We start from the raw sequence: 15,808 nt of genomic DNA, 5'->3' as shown, positions 1-15,808 counted from the left end.
ACTCCTGAAATGTACACAGATACTTTCTATGGCATCTGAAAACATGTACACAAACACCTACAGTACAGTTTACTCCATGTTTATCTGGACTCTGCAGGACCATGAAGAAACAGTAGAATTGAGATGTGATACTTTCCCTTTTCCCCTGTGCCAGCAGAAGGCTCTGTCCTCATCACTTTCCTGTGAAGTTTAGCTGTGCACGGCTCTGTTACTGATACTGTCACTTCCTGTGTCCAGGACCTGCTGCACTGATGGCACACTGATCCACTAGCCTTCTGTATTCATCACAGCTAGCAGAGCTCGTGATGGAGCACTCCTTTTTTTGATTGTGGATTATCAAAACTAAATGCCAAAAACCTGACAGCTTTTGATTTCTTTTTTAGGTAGTTTAACTTTCACTGTTAACTAGTTAAGTTAAGATCTCAGACACCTATGAATCGTCAGCATTTTATATCCTCACCTCTCACTTTATTTTAGCCACGTTATTGGTTCCTTGATCTCAGAAACTACTTTGGTGAGTACAGTATAGCTAATAGACATGATGATCAACACTACAAATATTAGAATTTGTATATAGATACAAAGTTTAAGTAATTTAACTTAAGTAACATCCTGTAGCTTGTGCCTTAAAATGCTGATGGGAGCTACTGAAGTGCTCTGTTATTTCATTAGAATGGAAGCATGCCAGCTACTCACATATTAGTATTTTGCATGCTGGTGCTAAAATTAAATCACTTACTATTCAACTAAATCAATCATGCACAGCCTAATCTGATGTATATTCCATTAAAAAGTACTCAAAGTTCAAGAATGATGGATATGTCTTTGAAAGTATGGCTTTTATGTACATGAGTCAGCGCCACAATGTTGCCATCCCTCTAGGTCAGTCCAAGGACAGTCAGTGTACGGCATCAGGACAGCAACCAGTTCATCATGATTGGATCGGCAGGCCTTTGTGAGGGGGAGGGGGGTGGTTAACACATCGCAGCAGGCTCTCTACTCCCCAGACACCATTCTCTTCCCACCACATACATAAGTAATCAAATGCAAGGTCCCTTGATGTCAATCAACAGCTCAGAGCTAGAGACGCCCAGATATCCAATTACTCTTTATGAAGGTCAGAAGAAGTGGGGGCTAAACGTCGAACCTGATATTCTGTTAAGCTGATAATTATCAATGTGTCATTATAAGCTTAATCATAATGAGAATGTGACATATTGATTGCTCTATAAATGGGGGCATAGGTGCAGGAATATGCACACTATGTCATCACGGTACAAGAGTATACCAAGGGCAAACAGCATGTGCACATTGCATGTAATGACAGAGTCTGACAGATAGTAATAATGGTGTTTACTTTCTTTATTGTTTGCATTGTTTGTAATGAGTCATTCAGTGGAGCTACCCGGGGAAGGCACATTTTCCCGATCCATCACTGTAATGGGACATTGTATGTTTAAAACATTTCCAAACTGCACTATAAACGAAAATTTGCTCTGAAACTTTAAATACGGAAAAAAAAAACCTGAAAGATATTTGGAGGAAAACCTTCTCCAGGTTTACATTGTGCCACTAATGAGTTCAACTCATATTGCAGTAATTTCATTAGAGCTCCCACTGGAAGCAATTACTGGTCCAGTCGTGACACCTTATGCCGTCTCTGCAAAATCTCTGGCTGAGCTCCTGCCAGCATGACAGTTATTTTCGTTTTCCTGTCTGAGCATTTTCCAAAAAACAGCTGTGAGAAAATAGTTTTAAAACACTGCTGGCAACCAAGGGCAGAAACTGAATTACTCTTTGTGGCGGCCATTCAAGCAAAAACCTTAAACAGCAGGAGATAGTGCCGAGTAACTCCAACCACAAACCTGGGGTCAAACTGAGGTTGTGTTACACATTAGAGCTGGAGGTAAAGGAGATCTATACCTGAAAAGAAACAAACAGAACTATGCAAGTACCAGAATACACTGTTACCACTACTACTACATTGTCAATACCCATCGTATTAAGCAATGTGTTCTGGTAGCCGAAAACCCTTTTGGTGCTATTTCCAGATGGTGCATCCATGCAGATGACATGAAGATCAGAACAGTACAGAAAATGACAGGCTGGAATAAACAATAACAGTCAAACGGCTGACAACGTTCCTCTGCATCTCAAAAACAAATCCTCGTTCACCCACAGTGATTGACAAATCTGCAGCCAGAAACCATTTTGGTTTGGGGTAATCATATAAATAAAACAAATCTTATGCAAACATTGACAAAAATGTCTGGAGTCCCAAGTATTAATTCCATTTACTGATTCTACTTATTAATTATTGCCTCGATTACTTGTTTCTTTGGTGTTTACACTGGTTGCAAACAACCCCCATTTTCAACTTTTTGGAAGTAAAGAAATGACAAAGAAATGAAAGTAAATATGAATATTATCTGTTGTATAACTTTAATTTTAGATGAAGCAGTGTGCTGGTGTGGTCACAGCAATTCAGGTACAGTGCCTGTTATTTTCATTACACAAGGGGTTTGGATAAACTGATTGAACTGAACAGTTTATTCCCAGCTTGTATGCTACTCTGTACTACTTGCTGCCAGTTTCTCACAATAACCACTTGTTGTACTGTACCGTAAATATCATTAGCAATAGTAACAGCATTTATCTTATCTCCTAAAATGTCTGTACTCATAGACTGCCACTAAACACAAACTCAGGCTACAGCTTATGGTTGAGGTCACGAATATGCCGTACAGATACAAACAACTCATACCTCTGACTCTTTATGCGGCAAATATACACAAGCAGGCAGAAAAACAGGACAGTCTACTGAGAGAGAGTTTAAAATGAAATCAAATCAAAGCTGTGGTGCATCACTTCTCATCCACAATCAAAGACTCAGATTAACAGCACGCCAGTCACGTTTAAATCAGCACGTGTCGACACAAACAATCAAGCTGTCGATATGCTGCACTCTCAGCTTATCCATATCATCAGAGTGCACCAAACAAAGACAGAAGCAAGTGTTAACTTTTTGGATTTATTATCTGTGTCTCGTTCCATGCTTCATTCTATTCAAATCAAAAGTAAACTGCTATGTTAAGACGTTTGACTGATTAAATTTTAATGAAAAACTTAATTATGCTCTTCCATTGTATGTGAGGCTTGCTAGAGATGACTCAAGGGAACCCAAGAGGAAACTCAATATTAAAAACCCACAGATAAAGCCACAACAGTACGTAGCAACCTCTGACAGAAGCACAGATGTCCTCAGTCACTTTATGTTTTGTTCAGCAGTTTAGTGAGAGAAAAATGTTTTGTTTCATACTCAGCAAAAATGTGAATAAGCTTTTGGGAGTCTTTGATTTTCAAGATGGCAGCCTATTACAGTCATTTTGAGTGTATCCGTGTCATAGACTATGCTGACGCAGCTCCCTGAAGATAGAGAGCTGGCTTGGTTTAATCATCTTCTAACAGAAGATGATGATCACACACAAATGCACGTACGCGCCCGCACACACACACACACACACACACACTGGGAGGAGACAGGTGGATGATGCACCATTGTTACAGCACTCAGCCCCATCACATTATGTTATAGCATAACCTTATGTAAACACATACCTTCATTTTTAGTGTTATCAAATCTTGATAACCAATAACCTAGATAAATCTCATGGATCTTTATTTGCTAAGGTGTTACTATCAGAGAGCAGGAAGAGGAGTGATCCATATATTACTAATGTAGTGGTGTTTCATCTTTGTCAGTATAAATCAGTACTTGAGAGGTGAATGTCAGTTCAATCTCACCGTGTGGTTCCTACACTGTGGATTGTGCCCCCATCCATATTAATGTCTTAACATCCCTGTGGGCTAGGCTAGAAATAGCAATTCTGTGTGTGTGTGTGTGTGTGTGTGTTTCTATGGTTTTGTTTATCATTGTGAGGACATCTTTGAAGGCTAAGGCTAGGTGAGGTTAGGGGTTAAGGTTTAGGCATGTCATTGTGATGGTTAAAGGTAGGGTTAAGAGGAGCAGGGAATGCATTATCTATTACAAATTTGTTTACAAGTTCAAGCGTGCCTAACTGCACAAATACAAAAACAAGAAGTATTGTAGAAGAGGTGTGTAATAATAAAAAAGTATTTTTTATAATCTAAGCCTTGTTTTGGGATGCAAACAATGAGAATTTTTAAGTCATGCCCAGGGACTGCAGGCTGGGTGCTTCTATCTGATGAACTCCAGATGTGCCAGATGACCTGTCAAGTCCAAAGAATAGGTAACGAGACAGATTTCAATGTGTACAGAAGTAAGACTAACGTTTCGAAAAGTGAACCGCCATAAATAACTGCTTGCCAAAGCCCAACTGTAACAGAGCCATTATAATAACCTTACACTCTCTCTGTGAAAAACAGTTTCTGCCTTTGAACCCCATTAAACCCAAGACTGGTGATCTGTGCTGTGTGTACCCTGCCTCTCGTCCAGAGTTAGCTGGGAAAGGCTTCAGACCCCAGAGAGACTGAATAGCAGTAATAAGCAGTAGATAATGGATCGATGCAGCTTTTTACTTGGAAAACACATCATACTACATCATGCTATGTTTTTTTTCGTAACATAACCTGTAATCTCACAATGTAATGTAGCATGAATGTTCACCTTGGAAGAAATGTTGGGCCAGGTTACCAGTGTACATACATACAGACACTGAGGCATTGAGGTTGAGGTTGACATTGAGGTTACAGTGAAGACAGACCTACAAACTTCGTTTAACCAATTTCTGACACTTTTGTTCTTGCACTATTAGCTTTTAAAAGTAGGAAAGAAAGTGCAACCGTAGAGAAATTTTTTTTTTTTTGTAACATCATACTATAATGGCTGTATTTACATATTTTCAAAATGTTTCTAATTAGGGTTGAAAGGTTGAGGTCAAACTATATCTAAATCTATCCATCATCTAAATCTAAAAGTTTTTATGTTTTACATGATTCAAATACATCATGTGGCTGTTAAGGCACATCTATAGCCCAATCACCCTTCGTTCTACTGCTCATTGTGTTGCAGCTCCCTATCATCTACATGTAAAATTTAAATTTCTGGACAATTTGTGCACATTTTCCTAACATGATGTCAGGACTTGGTGTGGTGTGGTGATGAAGGAGGAGAGGTAGGACCCACGTGCAGGACACAAACGCACTTTATTGCCAGGGTTCAGGTACAAACACAAGATATCACCGATATCACAGGCAGGCAGGCAAAACAGAAAACACCGTTCATCACATACCTTGAACACGCTACACATACGTTACATACACCGTGCAAACACCGTGCAATGCTCCGACCGAGAACAAAGGAAACCCGGGGGTACATATGGACAGAACTGGACACTCATTAACTCAGGTGAAAGCACTTTAACTAATAACCAAGGCTACCTGGGAACAACACGGACAGAAACCGGGATTAACCAAAATAAGAGACCAACAAACCGGAACTCAGAATACACATCCTAACACATAACTTTCTGAAAATTTCTAAAATAAGTTTTATAAGTAACCATGAAATTAGCTTTCATGGTAATAAGTCCACATATTGTAGCCATATTGATTCAAGATGCACTGTGCTATTAGAAATCATGCATTTATTTATTTAAGCAAAAACTATTCATGTTTTCACTGAGAATGACTGTGCTTCCCTTAGTAATGTATCCAATACCAAATACAGTGAAATACAAACCAAACCTAAGATGCAAATTGTTCCACCTAGATGTCAAATAACAAGAAAGGAAGAACCAAATGTAGTTTGTTTTGATGCACCTAACCCACCTTACTGGCTGAGCAATGTGACCACTTCTACCTTGCAGTCAACATTCAGAAAAGCCAGAGTGATAAATGATTTATGCAGACTGTACACTACCACAGGCCACATTAAAAATACAGTGTACACACAACCAAACGAGACTGTAAACAGGGTTTTCTAAACTTCCCCCAAAGGCCTGAATGACAATATCTACACTTCTGTGTAAAGGGAACGCATGGTCTACCTATTTGGAAATATGGTAGCTCAAAATATCAGTTCAAAAGGTGCATATGAATAAATACATAATATCTCATTTTCTAGTGTCTGGACTTTATCCTGAACAAAGAGAATGTTGTCTGTGCTGTGACCTGTAACCAGCCATCAGCTTTCTTCACAACGGTGTCTTTTCACATCCAGCAGGCCAGACATGTCAGACATTATCAGCAGAATGCATTTTAGGATTTAAGCAGACTGTTTTTCAGAACAGATCAAAAGTGACATTGTGCTGACCTTTTGGTGCTGAACATCATGGCAGCGTCTTCTTTCTCCTGCTCAGTGGCTCTGGAAGGGTCAAGGTTTGATGTTGATGATTCGCACCTGCAGGAGGAATGCGCGCACGCACACACACACACACACACACACACACACACACACACACACACACACACACACACACACACACACACACACACACACACACACACACACACACACACACACACAAACCAGGGGACAGAAGGAGATAAGAGTGAGATTTTCAGCATCACAGTCAGGTTGCCCTCGAGTTGTCGGGATGACTTGGTCACGCTGAACTCAAAAACCTCCATTAGCTGGCCTCCAGCTGAGCGAGTCAAATTGAGTGGGCAAGACAGGAGGCAATAAATAGAGCATGGCTCAGCCAACATGACAAAAACAATGCATGGATTCAAATGGCAGTTTTAAAAATGATTTGCTGTACCTCCCCACAGCAGCACACAGGAGAACAGATTAGTTTGTGTTGAAGCTAAACTGGAGCAATGAGAAACAATTAAAAGGCAATTAACAGAAGGAACTATACATCTGTTTATGTAGGCAAACATGTCACATGCAAAGCATTAAGTAGCACCATCTCTGAATGGCTAAATCCCAGAACTGAATCTCTCTATAAGGGTCTGCTACACCTACCACACTATATAATGACAGGGATTTAAGCTTTGCATAAAAGAGCGGAGACTAAGAGAGACTGTGGAGGAGGAGCTGGAAAGAAAGGAAGATAGGGTTCAATAATTAATGCTGAGGTCTATGCAGGCCTCGCTTTTTCACCCTATCCTGTCTGTAATAAGATGAGTGGCGGGCCAGAGGAAGGAGGGAGTGAAAGAAAAGGAGAATGGGGCGATTAAAGCACACAGCACGGCCCCATCTACCATCTTCTCCCCTCCATCAGTTAGACATACGACCAACACACATACACACCATCTCATCTCATTTATAACACCTGGAGTGTGCTCCCTCTCCACTACGCACTGGCAGGGAGCAGAGGGGAGCTGAATAAGCAGGCATGAAGGTTAACAAAGTAGTGTGACACTGGAAACATCCAATAATTCATTCAGGTGACATGGAAACTGCAGCTGTACTCAGTTCTGTAAATAATCTGAGGCAGTGCAGAGGCCAGGTTTGTGGCGTCTGTAATCACAGACATTAACAGCACAGGCAGGTTGCCTTAAAAATACACAGTTTCATCAAGTTAAGTTTGGCTGACAAGAAAATATTTAAATACAGCCTACAGTTAAGATGAATTGTTCTGACAGCGCATCTACTCTGAAAGTATGACATGCCTGATAACCCAATAAACTGGATTACAGATTAGACAAACAAAAAAAAACACAAAAAAGCAAGATTTTCATCTTATTTCAGCATGTTACAATGCTACATTTGCTAGTTAGCGTTAAACAAAAATTAGACATCTGACCTAATGATGTCATTGGACAGGAATTAAGGGATCATCAAAGTGGTTGCAGTTCATCCTAAAGCAAACCTGAGGTGTCCATACCAAATGCAATGACTATCCATCCAATGCTGGATGGGATGTTTTACTTTAAATGCAAATGAAATAAATTACATGTTTTTACTGAAACACAACACATGTAATCCAGTGAACACATTAGAAATCTACAAAGCCCAGTTATGTGTGCACAGAATATTAATGCATGGATCTTGGACATAATTTGGCTGTTAAACACAGCCATGTTTTATCTGTACCCTCCTTAATGGAGCAACAGACTATTTCGCTATTAAAACTTTAACAACGGTGCAGATGTCATCCAGTACATAAAGATGCAGCTCCTTGGTCATGGAGCGCTTCATGGATACAGATGGGTGCACAAAAAACATGATGTTCCGAGAACGAGACAACTCAGGAGGAGAGTCTACTCCTGGTTGACTGTGGGTCAGGCAGTGAAAGAAAAGAAGAGAATAATATTACATTATATAATAATAATTATATATTACATTACATAGAAAGTCTGCGACTTCACCCAGTGGAGTTTGCTGTGCCAAAGGTATTTGCATACCCTCTACAAGAGGGCAGGTATATAGTTTAGATTTATAATAATAATTGACAGCATGAAATATTAATTGAAGAACATAGGTAAACTGAAAGCACAAATTAGGTACGCAGCAGCATGTTACTTAAGGGTCCTTACCAGACATACACATGAACGTGTCCTGCATTTTAGCTTGTTGAACAATTCACCACACAAACATTCAGCAGAAAAAAAGTGCTCTAACATTAGTGCACTCCTAACATTAGTTTTCAGACTGACTAGCCAATTAGCAGGTCAACTATGATTCAGTACCACTAACTGCACGCTGTCCATCACACGTAGATACAGCACAGGTCTGTTTACATTTGCTCCTGCTCCCATGCCTTTTAACTGTTGTCACTCAGACACCAACACACTCCCCTAAGGACCACTCTTGTACTTTTAATAACAGGAATATATTAACAATTTAAAAAAATAACTTATGTCAATCTCATGGGGGTGCTAAAGAAAAGTCAGGAAATGATCATCCTCTGGGGACCATGAATGGCTGTGTGCACTGCGATCCGGTCCATCCTGTAGTTGCTGAGCTATACTAGTTTGGACCAAAACATCCCCAGAAAATCTTTATAGCAGCACACCACATCTCAACACGCTCAGTTTTTACATGTCCACAACAGTGCATTTCACACAAGGCCCTGTTTGCTGCAGTGATATGACTTATCTTCCCTTCTGTTCTCCACCTTTGCGCTCTGGTTGGCCTGCACACAAAACCTGATATCGGTACGCTTCCTGAACTAATAGGGGTCACATTAACCTGCAGAAAACGCAATGTCATTATGGAAATGCTCAGTCGATTACTGGGCAATGAATAAATACCTTCTGTCATATCTGACTTGCATATTTACATTGGCCTAATGGTGGCAATGCACTTTTTTTTTTTTAAATCTCCTCAGGGGCATCTTGTCTGTTTCTGTGGCAGTATGTTCAAGGTCAGGTGTGTGAGTTTTCTTTGATTGGAGAGTTTCTCTTGCAAATGACAAATCCATAGCTTTAGTACTCCTGTATTGACACTAGTGGCCTATGTTTGACTTTGACAAATATAAATAACTGAAGTGTCTTTAACAAGAAAGCAGCAAATATCATAAAATATTCAGGTCAGGTAGGACATTAACACATGTATGGGCTTACTGCAACTAATACATCTGAGTGTTAAAATGGGTGTCAGTTTGTCTTCTTCGTTCATCATACTGTATGTCTCACTGTTGTCTGAAACATAACAGCTATATCATTTATAGAGTAAAAATCTTCTGGGGACCATGAATGACTATGTGTACTGCAGTCCATTCTGTATTTTTTGAGATATATCAGTTTGGACAAAACGGCAACACTGCCATTCCCAGCAGCACATCCCATCTCAAGAGGCTCAGTTTTTACATGTCTACATTTCATACCATTATTATAGAAGAGAAATATTAATGAGATGAGAAATGGCTCATTATAAAAGGTTGTATGCACAGTGAAAGCCAATTATTATAAAATATTTCATTTTGTTAAAACAATTTTAGGGGAAAAAAAAAAAATCAGTGCCCAGGGACTACAGAGAGATCATTTCCTTTTCCATTGCTGCTACAATGTGACTCATCTGTCTGTTATTCACAGTATTGCAGTGATTTAAAATGATTACACAGAGCTTATTACCAAGCCCAGCACTCACCTCACAAAAACAGAACACACACCTCCAATCTTTCAAGGGTCTATATGAAACCAAGACAAAAACGGAAAACACTCTATTTGGACCTGAATGAGGCCTGGTATAACTGTGAAGAGGGTTATGTACACAGCAATACCCCCAGCAAAGTACATTACATCAAAAGCAACTTACTCACCAAACTCAAGAAGATATAGGAGACAAAAGAAAATAATTTAAAAACATGACTGAATTACAGATTAAAGCAGATCTGTACAGTACTAAGAGCCCAAAATGACCAGTGTTGAAACATATGCTGAGTCTAAATTTATAGATGAAGTATGTCTTAAGTGGCACAGATTAAGATATAGTCTCCAAAACATTCTGTTTGATATCAGGATAGCCTTAAATTGTGTGTTTTCTCAGTCTTTCTGCACTTTAAATGGTGCATAAACTTACACCACAACCAGTGCACCGGCGGAGCCTTGTGGTTCCCCCTGACATGACTGGACCTTGTATACTTCCATCTCTACGGAAAAAGAACCTTGTTTGAGGATGTGTTTCCTGCCGAGCTTCATTAAGTCAGCCTTGTGTTTCAGCTTAATTGTCTCCGGGCGTGCAAAGCATCCTGACAAACACTATCAGCATCCAAGCATGTAATGGATTGAGGCGAATCCCTCAGACAGATACAAGGACAGCGGGTATCGCCGGGTCTGCACTTTGGCTGAAAGCTGCCGACCGCACAGCGACACAGCGGTGATGTGTGGACGGGCAGCTTCGAGCTCAGGGCTGACAGAGCCGTTTCACAACAAAACAAAGATGAGCTAAGCATATTTATTCAGTGTACTGTTAACACTATCAGCTGCAAACATGGCCACTAATGCAATCTCAGTAAAGCAGATACAATAAGCTATATTCACCGTATCAACTCCATACTGTTATTAAATAGAAATTCGTATTCTCTCTGCCAGTGATTGACAAGAGAAGCTAAATAAAGAGATTGTGCTGATTCTTGGATGAACTCCAATGTGTGAGCAGAGGAAGTAGAGTATTGATCAGCGGCAGGATTAGCTGGCCCAGCATGCAGCTAAATCAGTAAGACCCATGAAGAAGCACAGAGGAAAGAAAACAACACAACACCAACAGTGTACTACAACAAATAGAGCTGAAATGTTATTTTGAAGCCAAAGTCAATTTTTTCAGAGGTATATCTCAGCAAGTAAACTGTATTGACACTAGTGACCAATGTTTGACTTTGACAAATTGAAATAATTGGATTACCTTTGACAGAAAAGCTGCTAATACGATCAAATATAAAAGTTGGACATTAACACATTCAAGGGCTTACTGCTAATACATCTGAGCTCTTCAGTTTACTTCATTACAATGTATAAGAGAGCACCAGGAAGCTCATTGTAGCCTGAAACATAACAGCTATATCATTTATAGATTGCAAGCTCTGGGTGATATCAGAGTCGCAATCAATGCTTATGGGAATGCCAGGACAGTGAGGTTAAAATTGGAAGACTATAAATGTTTCTTAAATTACTATTTCCCCTAAACAGAATGCAAGTTCATACTGGCTGAGTTCATTTTATATCTTTTATGAAACAGTGTAAATCCAGTCCAATAATGAATTGAAAATACAATACAACAATGTTAAAGGAATGTGCATGTAAAGTGAGCTCCCTCTAAAACTGATGGTCTGAAATAGATACGGCATGTAATGATGGAGACAGTGAGCTGAGGTACAAAATGACCAGTTACCTAGCTGGTATGGTAGGAACCTTACAGGAACTGCTTACAGAATAAGGTTGTTCATGTTATTGCCAACCTGTCCAGGGTGTACCCCTGCCTTTCACCCAAACAGACCTGGGATAGGCTCCAGCAGATCCCCGTGAGGAATAAGTGGGTACAGATAATGGATGGATAGTTAATGCCATGATTTAACAGTACCATACTCATGTCACCTGTATATTTCCTCCATTATTTTGTATTTTGACAAGTGGAAACAAGCATATATTCAACAGTAGATAAATAAGACAACACATGCCCCTAAATACTGCAAGACAACAATTCTTGTATGTCCCTGAACCTAAATAGAAATTAACATCCATCAAAAATAGTTTGTCTTTATAAAATGTGCATGGAAAATGCAAAGGAATTGAGCAAACACACTCAGTTTGGGTAAAATCATAGATGTCTGCAGACAGAGCCAGAGGTGAGGGAACTTCCTGAAAGTGAGCAAAGGATCAGTTTCAGATTTTCTACACTTATTTGTTGTTCTTCAATGAGTTTGATATAAGATTGTTACTGCCCTTATATCAGCACAGACTAAGGAGCATTTAGCCTGTTTTAGCATAAAGACAGGGAGTCTGGGTCTGTCCGAAGGTTGAAAGTCACCCAGTCAGCACATTTACAGAACATTAATTAACATGTTGCAACGTGTTTGTTTACTCCCTATAAAAACCAAAATGTGAAAATAATTTGTAGTCTCTTGGTCATTTATGTGCTTGTTCTTAGCTAAGTGGATATTTTTGCCGTAGCTTCATCGTTTATAAATCTGAGTTAATTTGATCTTCTCATCTCTGTTTTGCTAAAAAATCAAAAATGTCAAATTATACCTTAATTAATTTCTTATTATGCTTAAATTAAATTAAAATGTGGCTCTGCACTGCCAACGTGCCAAACTACTGATTAAAAATAACATTTCACTAACCATTTTGGCCTGATTGATCATAAAACATATAATAATAATGCAATAATCAGCCCATCAGTTATACTGTGTCCACATCTTTAATTTACCTTTACTTTCTGTGTAAAATATAGAAAGCTGCAAAATCCTACAAAGTTGCTACTCCGAACATTTTCCCACAATGCCTTTTCTAGCCCACTTGTGCAGAGCTATCTCCTGCACATTATATAAAATATTCAAGTTGATAGGGTCAAAAAAAGGTCAATAAAAAAATGAACCACTTAAAGAAATATTGACATGAGGGCTTAACAACAAAGACATTCCCCACACCAGGGACCAATGACTCTCTGCACTTGCTTGCTCGTACAACACAACATTATTCCAGTCAGGAGCAACACAGCACAGTGAGAATATATAATAGCAAGAAAACTAGTGAGAATCTCTTCTTCACAGTTCACCATTTACTCCGAAATATACCTCTGTCTTCCTGGTTTGATGTATTTCTGTCTGTCAGTGTTTTTGAGGTTTGTAGGTGTATAGAGGCTATGCATGATGATGACAGCGGTGGCAATAAATGAATAAATAAATAACTCGGCTTTCCTGCAGAGTAGCTCGTAGCAAGTTGTGTACAGGAGCTGGAACACTGTCAGTTTGAGTTAAAAGCATGTACAGTTGGGTTGAGGAGCTGCTCTCCGCTGAGTCACTTCCCTGCATGACATTAGACTGACAGAGACAAATGCCTGTGTAGTGTCACTCAGAAATGACCGCGTGCCCTTTTATTCAATTAGCCTTGAAATAGGGTCCCAAAGTAGAACTAAAGGAAATATATAGCTCAACTTTAGGGATGGAACTAAGTCACATTTTAGTTTGCTGACAGCACTGCCATCTTCCCATCAAGTTACGCGGCACAGGTTTTGTGATGCATGTTATCTGGCTGTCATATTTTCATTCCATTCACAAGGGAGAAAATTCACTCTGAACCTGCCCTTAATTTACCCTGGCAGCTATTTGGGTGATTGTGTTGTTGTGAGTGTGTCGTGGTCTTGTGAAGTTTTGTCATTAAAGCGAAATACGCAGATTTTTTGGAAACCTCAGGCTCAGCAAAGGCGAGAAATTGGAGAAAGCCTAGATTCATCCATGTCAAACTGATTCAAGGGAAACAGATTGAATCACTTTATGAAACATCAACATCCCAAAAGTCCCTGCACCATCTTTTATCTTATGCATACAGTATAATCAGTGATTTGGGTCAACCACCCCCCACTCTTTGCCAAAATAGACTGGGAAGAGAGGAATGAAGAGGGTGATTTGCTGCTCTCTTCCAGGGAGGAGGAGGTGGAGGAAGAGACATGAGGGGTCACTGGATTGGGTTCCTGTGGCTTACAATGGTAAATCCTCCATAATCCTCCAACCAGCCCTATGGCACTCTTTACTGTATGTACGTAAAGCTGTGGTCCCAGACTAAGTCCAGCTCACTACCATATCAGCTACAACTCCTACATATTAGACCTACCCTATTGTTCACATCATCTTTATTTACGTGGACTGCTGAGGATGTTCATACTCCATAAATCTCTTTTGATCATCATTAGATGGTGGGAAACTGTTAAAGGGCCTGACAAAAGAGATGAAGCTCACACAGAGAGGGGTAACGAAACAAAATACTCATGAGGGTATTTATACCGAAATGAAGAGAGGGCTGGAGGGGGCTCCTTTATGGCCCGCAGTCTGGCTGCGTGATCACAGCTTAATTTTAGAAGCAACGTAAAATTATTATGGATAAGTGGAAACCTCTTAGTGACTCCAAATCAACATTTATAACAAACTACAGCTCCCATAAAGCATCAAAGTGGCATAGCATCATCCTGTCTCTGAGTCGCTGGAGTTTCTTTGTAAATAATGTCTGAAGCCGGTATAGGCCCAAAAAGCAACATAATAGAAGAATGTATTTCTTGGAAGCTTTAAAATGTATTTTCAATTGGATTCCAGGAATCACATTACAAGAGACGGCAACAAATCACTGTGTCACTGCCCTTGTCATAATCTAATCTCTTTCTTGTGGATTTCCCCTCTCTCTCTCCCACAACTCCCTCTCTCTATCCTTCTTTCTGTCCACAATACCAAAACATACAGTCTGTAAACGACTAACCAATGCAAATGCATGAAACGCAGAACGAATTCCTTCATTTTGCAGTTTCATTGCTGCACCAAGGCTGAATTCAAATGTACAATCAGCAACCTGCCTGTATTGGATTTCTTTTACTACATTTAATATTAATATTAGTAAAGTTTAAAGAAATGAGGAATTTCAAGAAGAGTTGTGACAAGTAGGCAATTAAATAATAATCAAAAAATGAATTAATAGTTATTCTGGACTGATTGAATTGTTTCCTAAGCAAATATTCCTCTGGTTTCAACATTTTACATATGGACATTTTCTATTTTCCTTGATGTAACTCTAAATATCTCTGGTTGTGAAAGATGGTGAAAGATGTTTGCTAATCTCAGCTTGAACTGTTTTTTGATGTTTTAGACACCAAAAAAAAAAAAAAGAAAAAAAGAATGATAGCCCTAGTTATCTTAGAGCTTCTGTGCCAGTAAACTATAATGCATTTTTCACTATTTCCTGACTTTTCATAGACCAAAGGACAACTCATTTGATTGAAACCATCAGAGAACATCTAGTGTTGTACTGCAGAATAAATCATTGGCAGAATACTGATCAAACTGGCTAGTCAAACATCTGTTGTCTCTATAAAAGTGACATAATCACTGGAAATAATCCATCTGCCTGCTATGTATGAGTAGCTTTAAGTGCAATGTGCCCACCCATTTCATTATATTTAATTAATAAAGCAAAGTTTTTATCCTACACACAACTTTGGCCTGTAAAATACCACGATTTGATAATAAGAAGTCATTGTGAGCCTGAAAAAAGTGCTTAAGAGTCAGAACAATAATCAGAGGGAGGTGCCGTCGGTCCTTCTGTTACAGATTTACTGTTTAAGATTATTATTCTCACATGGCACCACGCAGCATTATTGTGCCTGAAATTCTTCTTTTATTCTTTTTCGTAGCAACAACTTCCTACAACTTGAACTCCAGATCAAGTCAGGGTT

The 15,808-nt window shown here is 39.3% G+C and overlaps 1 long non-coding RNA gene across 1 annotated transcript in view; it reads right to left on the bottom strand.

Annotated features, from left to right (window-relative positions):
- Positions 1–15,808, bottom strand: part of LOC113122067 (uncharacterized) — a 56,104-nt gene that overhangs the window by 37,766 nt on the left and 2,530 nt on the right. The window contains exon 2 of the long non-coding RNA XR_003294824.1: positions 6,296–6,382. This is a non-coding gene — a long non-coding RNA (uncharacterized LOC113122067). The remainder of the gene's footprint in view (positions 1–6,295; positions 6,383–15,808) is intronic.

Source organism: Mastacembelus armatus, chromosome 16, assembly GCF_900324485.2.
Source record: "Mastacembelus armatus chromosome 16, fMasArm1.2, whole genome shotgun sequence".
Taxonomy (NCBI): domain Eukaryota; kingdom Metazoa; phylum Chordata; class Actinopteri; order Synbranchiformes; family Mastacembelidae; genus Mastacembelus; species Mastacembelus armatus.
Note: the sequence above shows the minus strand (reverse complement) of the source record. Positions and strands in the feature narration are given on the sequence as shown.